Raw genomic sequence first — 8,942 nt, 5'->3', positions numbered from 1 at the left:
GTGAATCTGATGAGTGCCTGTTAGGGAAGAGTTGGATCTTAAAAACGAAAGGTAAGAACCTGCGTACGAAGCATGTAAAAGCCCTGCTCCATTGTCCACTTTCCTAACAGATTTGTTGTTGCTTTCTTGTGTAGAAATAGATGTTTGAATTTTTGTGTGAATGACTAGGGAAAAAATAGAAATTTTGAAAAATAAATCACAAGGTTTCACTCAAGTGGTGATGTAAGCACCACCCATTTCACTAACTAATTGACAGGAACATTGGAAGAAGGAGCTTCGAAGGAACACATGAAGGACATCTTCTGTTATGGTAAGAAACTGCCCAACATTTTTTTGAATTTCCTGCTCAACTAATTCCACACCTTCACCGCAATAAACCAGTACAACATGCTTACAGTGTTGAACTGCCAAATTTACCCACCCTTCCCACCCATTCTATCTCACATGTGCCATTAGAGAAAACTTACAATGAGATTCAGAATGTTTCAAATTCAAAAATTGTAGAAGCTATGGAAGAAAATGAGGTTTCTTGTAGGTTGCACCAACAAATCATTTTAAAAGCTCAAGAACTTCATGGTATGATGGGAAATCAAGAAATTAATGGATATATTGAAGATTGGTTTCACTCCATCACGTGTTTGCATCATCACTCCATACTTCAACAATTTTTGAAACCATCTTTTCAAGGGAAGTTGGCTTCTCATACCCTAATTTTTATCAACATGCATTTTTCGAATTTGGGTATGTGCATACATGAGGCCTTATTTCTAACATGGTTCCACTGGAAATACTCTTATACATAAACATATTCGATTCTCAAAGAAGAGTAGGATAGTGGAGAAAATAAAATAAATAAATAAATAAAACAAACACATTTTTTTATTTTTGTAAAACTAGTTGTTTCTTTTGTTACAACACGCTATCGAAATCCATCGGTGATAAATATTTCAATCTATTTGTGTATGTAGATGAATCATAATAGAAATAATAAGTTCTACAAACACTCATTTTCATTTTTATCACCAATTTGAAAAAATGCTTGAATATCATTTTTTTGGCTTGCGAGTTTGATGAACTTTCTGGAAAAACAGTCGGGACAGTCATGTTTTGAGGGACCAAAAGTGAATATTTTTAAAACCTGTTTCTACCCTAGGTAGCCCTTGATGTCTACTTTCTAACCCAATTTGAACCACTCAATTTGGATTTGAAACGAAAAAGTTAGAAACAAAACATTGACAGGGTGTCTAGTGGGCAGCTCAGGAACAGAGCTGGGACAGTCAGTTTTTGGAGGCCTAAATGAATGAATTTTTAAAACCTGTTTCTATGGTAGATTCCCCTATGAATATAGTTTACAATGCAATTAGAATCACTCATTTTTGATATCGTATGGGGAAGTTATGATCAAAATACTGACTGTCTATTGTAAATCAGCACCCTTAAAACTATGTCTTTCTGGCTGTTCCTTACAGTGTTTGACCTATCAATTCTTCTTGTATTCAAAACCTGTTTCTATTGGAGATAAATAAATGAATCTAATTTCATTTCCAATTTGAATCATTTGAATCTGACATCAAACGAAGAATCTATGCTTGAAATATCAATCGTTGGTCTAGATTGGGTAATCAAAAATGACTCTATTATGCAGGTTGTTCTAAACAAATTTGACATATCATAGCATTGAATTTTTAAAACCTGTTTCTACTGGAGATAACCCTTTGAATTAGCTCTCATTTTGCTTTGGAATCACTCAATTTCGACGAAAAACAAAGATGTTGTGATTAAAACACTGCAGGTTAGCATGATTGGCCACTGCTCTCCCGCAGGTGACAAATAAATTTTACTTTGTTATTTTCTCCATGGATTTGTTCTACAGAGTAACTACCTGTTAGTTTTTTTGCATAATTCTTGGATTAGGGGAGCTGTGCACCTCTCTTTCTCCATGATTTAATGTTTTATTGCAGGTAGACACTCGTTTTTTGCAGGTCCTAGGAGAAAAAGAACGTCAATTTATGGACGAGTGATTCTTGAAACAAATTTTAATAAAACAAAGGAATTTCATTCAACTCATTACCCAACGGATTCATAATAGAACAAATGAAGAATTGATTTCGATTTGAAGATTCATGTCTTGTCACTGCTGCCAAAACATTTTTCAAAAAGATCATTTTTTTTACATAATATCATAGCTGTGGTAACTTAATTAAATAAAATGTTGTTTCCTTTCTAATTTCTCTTATATTTTGTGTTTCAGGTGTTGCTTCATTCAAAGTGTAATTCATCCTCAGCATCAATGCCGTGAACAGCTAATTTGTTTTTTTTGCATGTTTGCATTTTATGATTGTCCATTTTGCTGTTCCTTTCTGAATGGAACAACACTTCTGCACTTTCACGTTTTGCTGTTCCTTTTCGAATGGAACAGCACTTCTGCACTTTCACATTTTGCTGTTCCTTTTCGAAATGGAACAGCACTTCTGCACTTTCACGTTTTGCTGTTCCTTTTCGAAATGGAACAGCACTTCTGCACTTTCACGTTTTGCTGTTCCTTTTCGAAATGGAACATCACTTCTGCACTTTCACGTTTTGTTGTTCCTTTTCGAAATGGAACATCACTTCTGCACTTTCACGTTTTGCTGTTCCTTTTCGAAAAGGACAGCACTTCGACACTTTTCATTTTTGTTGTTCATTTTCCAAAGGAACGACACTTTTGATTTTTGCTGTTCCTTTTCTAAAGGAACGACACTTTTAGTTTTTGATGTTTCTTTTTCCAAAGGAACGGCATTTGCATATTCACACTTTTTTTTGTGTGTATTTTTGCTTTTTTGGTGTGCATTTTCTTTGTTGTTCCCTACACGGAACACCACTTTTTGAGTGTTTTTGCTGTTCCTTCAAAAATGCAACACTTTGGGAATATTTTTGAGAGCAACCCTTTCCTTCCTTTTGTAGGATTACTCCTAGTTCATCTCACCCACATTTTACTGATTCCCTATCATGGCATGAAGTACACTACTTTTATAAGGACAAGAATTATGGATTCTATTGAAGCGAGTTAATATCATTCACGTTATGATCTTTAACAGGACAACTCCTTGATGATAGCTTATTTTCAAAAAGGACACAATTATTTATATACTATTTTACTGCATTGTTTTCTGTTGAACATGATATTGATTGATCATCTTAATACCATGCTAGTTCCACCCTTCCTGGTTATAATCTTCTCTGTCTGTAATAAATGAGATTATGGGTATATTTTTTTTTATATTGACATCTTCAACTTCTTCCGCCATCCCTGCTCTTAAGGAGTACTGAGCCTCCCTCTTTTTTATCATAAAAATGTGTAATAATAACAAAATTTTGTTCGCAGATGGAGGATAGGGGGTCTCATTACGAGCCAGCCTACCATGTTCATAAGGTTGTAACAAAGTGACATTCCCATTATGGCCACCACACCAGGGTTATGATCCATTGGATAGCCAAATTATCCTTGGAACAGGAGGTCTCATCACGAGCCGACCTGATCACTTTTGCTACATCCCAGTGAATGGCAGTGTGGTTATCTGGTTACCACGCCAGCACACTGATCTCTTCTGTAGAACAACACTGTAACTCTCCATTTATAAATTGAGGATCCTGGCTCATATGGGTTAAAAAGCAACCCTGCCGAGGCTATGGACGCCTGTTGGCAGCAGCGGCTCTGCTTATGGTATTGAAGTTATATCTTATCGTCAATTATTACTATAATACCCTTTTCTTATTTTTTCTTTTTATCAGAGAAGTTATTTCCTTAACTTTTTCCCTGTTTTGAACCTTTATGCATGAGAAATTGTTTTCAGATCAATCACATCATTTTCAGCTAGTATACCGTCAGCAAAGCATCTTTTTAGCATATTGTTGTCCTTTTTCGTTTTGCATAAACTATCATCAATCCAAAGCGTCCTATCTCTTATTCATAACTATCTTTACACACTTTGCTCTCAATATAACCATAACTTTCACCGTCCTATCATTGATAAGTGTACTCTGCTTCATTTACTGATATATCGTTCATTCCATTGCCTTGCCGTCAGCACCACCCCTTTCATATGCTTTATGGTTATGAAACCCATTTTTCAATTGGAGGGGGGAATGTATGCATTATGGAATTGCATGCGATATGATTACTACACTCTGCCATAACTTGTTGATTTGACAGAAGTTTTTCTGACTGAAAGTTTTGCATGCATCTTATCTATTTCTATTCAAAACTAACACTATGGATTCAAGAACATTGTATGCAAAATAGTGCTTTGTTTACAGGAAAACAACAAGTATGGAGAATTCTATTCGCAGCATGACCACACTATTGCAACTAACAGAAGAGGCTCGAGCAACTCGCGAATGTGAACAATTGTTCAGACATGATGTGCTTTCCTAGATTCCACCTTTTCTGCCTACATCAGCTTCAACAAATGCCAGTCCATATATGTCATTCCACATTTTTGGAGGTAAAAATTGAGGTAAAATAGCATAATTTTCTGATTTATTACAAATTTAGGAGAATTTCATAAAAATCCATTTTGAGCATCATTTATCATCCTTCATTCCACATCTTTACCACTTTCCCTTTTTCAGCAGCATATCATTTTCGAGTATGGGGGAGTGTTCCTTTCATTCATTTCTTTCTTATGACCACGTCATTCATATTCTTTATCATCCATTGCTATTCTTATTCCTTCTCAACACCTCCCTTCTTCCATGTTGTTTTACACCAAGCATAGAATTCAACAGCTAGTAGCAACCACCTCTATTTATTTTCTAGCATCGCATGAGGGCATGCTAATTTTTCAGAGAGGGGGAGGAATTTCTACGCATGATGGATGTTTTCTATTTTCTTTCTCATTTAAGGCATACAATTTCAGTGTAGAAATTGATTTCCATAATATTTTTAAAACTATGGACTCAATTCTTGTGATCTCTAGGAAACACAGACATACTATTAAAATACACATACCTAGATAAATTCAAGATAAATTGGTTCATAAAATTTCGGAAATCATGCACTCTCACCTACAGCCATTTTGTTTATATCTCATGATCCGTGCATCAAAACAATCTGATTTTTGGATCATAGAGGCATTCATATATTATAAATTTACTTGCCAAATTTCAACAAAAGCTGTTTTGTAGTTTTTGAGAAAATGGTTAATGAAGTTTGCTGTTACTTATATCATATTTTGTTGCAACTTCATATATACATATAATTGAATGTCAATGTAAAACTTGTTATGCCTTCATCAAGATTACTAAAATTGAATATTCATTAATTAAAGAAGCATTCATTTGTTCTCAAATTTTTATTGCTTGGTTAACACATGGGTTTTGTCTTGGGGTTGCATGAGGACATGCAATATATTCATTTTTTTGTTGCATGAGGACATGCAATATATTGAGTGTGGGGGTATGTTGGGCCGTTAATATGCCATTATTATTATCACTTTTGAACGCTTATTCCACCCATTTCTACTATTCTTCATCATGTCATTTATTATAATTTATTATTTAAATCCATTTTATAATGATTTATGCTCTTTTTACATCATTAGTTGTTTTGTCTTGAGTTGACTGTTTTCTTTCTTAAGGAAAGAAATGATAAATCTGGCCCTTGCCAAATTGTCCAGGATCTCCCTGATCTGGGAATCCTTCTCCTTGATAGCTTGTTGCAAGGTTGAATGATCATCTGCTACCTCCAAGTCAACTAGGTCAAAATCATGCTCAATTAACTCCTCATCCTGCAAATGTGATCCCTATTGTGCTAATGTAGAAGGCTTGGCCCTTTTCTCAACTTAAGAAGTAAACACAAGTCTTTTTCCTCTCTGGTATGTTTTGGTCACCTCAGGTCTAGGTGCCTTGGGAACCTCCTCTAATTTGTTTGATGACCCTACCTCCATAGGTTGTGCTGATGTGTCTTGGTGATGGCTTGGTGAAGTAGTCTCATGCCTCTGCAAGGCTGTTTCAATAAAGGTATCCCATGCTATGTTCTTTTCTTCCAACTGATGGAGGACTACAACCTTTATCAAAATGTGATGGAAAAGGCTAGGGTAATGCTCTTTGTTTTTCATTTGCACCTTTTCAGACATTTTGATGAGACTTCTACACAAGTAGTTACACAAGTTAAGAGGTTTCACAACTGTGAAGTGCATTAGCAGCCTAATGTGGTATTGATACAATCTAGAAAATCTCCCCTCACAAGTGAAAAACTTCATCACAACCTTCATCAGTGGTGCATACTATTCCAACAAGTATCTAAATGGAATGATGTGTGAATGAGCTTCTCTGTAGGGTGATTTCAAAAAGGGTTTGTATTGCTCAAGGTCTAGGCTCATGCCTTCGAACCAATACTCCCCATGATTTCGTATCCATGTGGCAAGAGAGATGGCAACAACTGAGAATGTGAAATCAATCCCTAAAATGGCAGCTTTTTCTACTTTTAGATTGGTGGCAATCAAATCAGTGAACTGCTCATGAAAACCTACTTCTCCCACTCTTTGACAAAACCTTACGTAGTCGAAATCTTCAAAGCATTGTCTTATGAATGGTGAAGAGTTGATCTCATTGCAATTTGTGGGATCTTACCTCAAAATTCTCCCCCCTTTATGATCTTTTATTTTATCCCATGGTGAAGAATCTCCTTCCATTTTGAAACCCTATATGATAGGAAAATGAAAAAAAAAATAGTGAGAAATGAGTGAAGTGGTGAAATGAGGGAATTAAGGAAGGGAAATGGTAGTAGGGAAAATTTGGGAGATGGACAGGGGTTTTAGGAATTCTTAGGAAGTTGAAAGGATGAAAATGAATGAGGGAGATGAGCTAGAAAATTTTATACACGTTCCTAGCTAGGGAAACTGCTCAATTTAATAGATTAGAGCTAGGGTTTGTAGGGTGGTGAAGTGAACTGAAGGGAAATGGTTTGTTGGTGGATGGGATGATGAGTTGCATGCAAACAAAGGTATAAGGATAGTGATTTTAGGGTTTCAAATCTCCAACTGATCATTTGCAAGCTTTAAATAATGAAATTCATACAAACCCTATAGAACTAAACTCACCATCATTTTATTTGTTTTGCCAAAGGAAAAGAGGGATTGAAATGAGTGTACTTACTTCTTATGAGGCTTAGAGCATGAAGAAACTAGAATGTAGGTTTGAAGTTTTGATTTGGGTGATTTTTTATGATTTTTGGGAGACTTTGTCACGTGTGCAGCGCAGTTCACGAGTGCGCAGAGCCAAAGCATAGCGTAGAGCTTCAACGTGTAGCACCTCCTCCAGAAACGCAACACAGTGTTTCTATGCGCAGCTCCAAGCAAATTTTTCCAATTTAAGCTGAAAACCCCATGTTTTCTCACCTAAGGAGGAATGAGCTCGATAACAAAATGAGATAGGAATGAAAATGAAACGTGCATGAGTATTTTAGGCTTTTATAGACATAGCATAACATTCTTTTGAGTGATAATGGGCCCTACATGTCTCTTTCAAACATGACTTTCATTCTTTTTTAACTTGGCAACCTTGGACACTTGTAACCTAGATTTTTTGTATCTTCTATGAACAGTGAACCTTCTTATTCTGGAACCTTGAAACTGTAGCTATGAAGTACTTATGAAATTACATCAAAGTTTATTGCAAAGAGTTGCTTATCACAACTCATCCTATGTCGGATTTTTATTCATGAAATGAAAGTGTTGATGACCTTGAAAACCTAATGACCTAATGGAGACATTAGACTGAGTGAAATCATGATGGTGATGACTGACATGATGATGAAGTTCTCTTAATGATGAAACACTCAGTTGAGTGATGTAAGCGACCGACATGTGAAATTCTTGAGAGAATAAAGATAATCCTAGACACACTAACAAGTGACCAAATTTTATTTTGAAAGCCTAGTGACATGATAAAATTTTACTTTGATACCCCCAACAAAACTTGGTAAAAGTATATTTGATCACTAGTGACAAGCAGAACTGACTGACACTAATAGATTCAAATTGTGAGGTTGAGTTTGTTGAACGGGCTGAGGATAATATTATGGACGAAAAGTAGGATATGATTGTTGAAATTGTGGAAATTTAGGATATTGAGGATATTTAGGGTACTTTCCACACGGAGTTTTCCATCCTTGTGACCAAGGTTGTCGCCAAGATTGCCAAGGCATTTCGACAGTCCAATTACTTTGTGATGATTGTGAAAATGGTTGAGTCTTAAAGCCCTGAGTTGTATTTGGATGTGGATTTTGCCAAGGTCTTTTAGCAATAAAAAAGAGGATCTACCTAATTGGTACTCCTTCTTATTTTGTTTCATGATTTTCCACACATATAACACAAATTTCTACACTCTTTAAATCAAGAGGGCATTCTCTCAAGGCATGTTTCTTTCTGCACTTAGGGAAAAAAATGGACAATGCAGTATTTTCAACGTTTTGCTTGTTTTGTATTTTAAGGGTGTAAATTTGTTCACTAAGACTCCCTAAAATATTTGTTTTAAAATTATCAACCAAATTTCCTAATTCTACTCTACTTACTATCCCAGCTGCGGATTTATTAATCCTTGATAAAAGAGGATCTCTTGGAGTTTTCCCGATTCTTTCTTTGCCTCTTGAAATGTGTATGCATAACTCACACATTTCTCCTAGTGACAACTGAGAAATGTCCCCCTTACCCATTAGATTGAGAAGATCAATCCACTCATCTCTAATGGATTTCAATAAGAGAGTTTTCAAAGTTTCCTCATCTAGATTATTTGTTTTTTCCCTTTTAACATTATAAGAAAATCTTTCAACGAAGTCTTCAAGATTTTCATCTTCTTTCTGTACCATTTTAAATGATATGTCCTTAATATTATGGGGCATACAATAATCCTTATATTTATCTAAGAATGTAGTTTTTATTTGTTCCCATTTTCTATTGGAT

Source organism: Pinus tabuliformis, chromosome 9, assembly GCF_031772625.1.
Source record: "Pinus tabuliformis cultivar Carrire ecotype Pingquan chromosome 9, CPIR1, whole genome shotgun sequence".
NCBI classification, from domain to species: Eukaryota; Viridiplantae; Streptophyta; class Pinopsida; order Pinales; family Pinaceae; genus Pinus; species Pinus tabuliformis.
The sequence above is the reverse complement of the archived record's forward strand: the minus strand, read 5'-3'. Positions refer to the sequence as shown.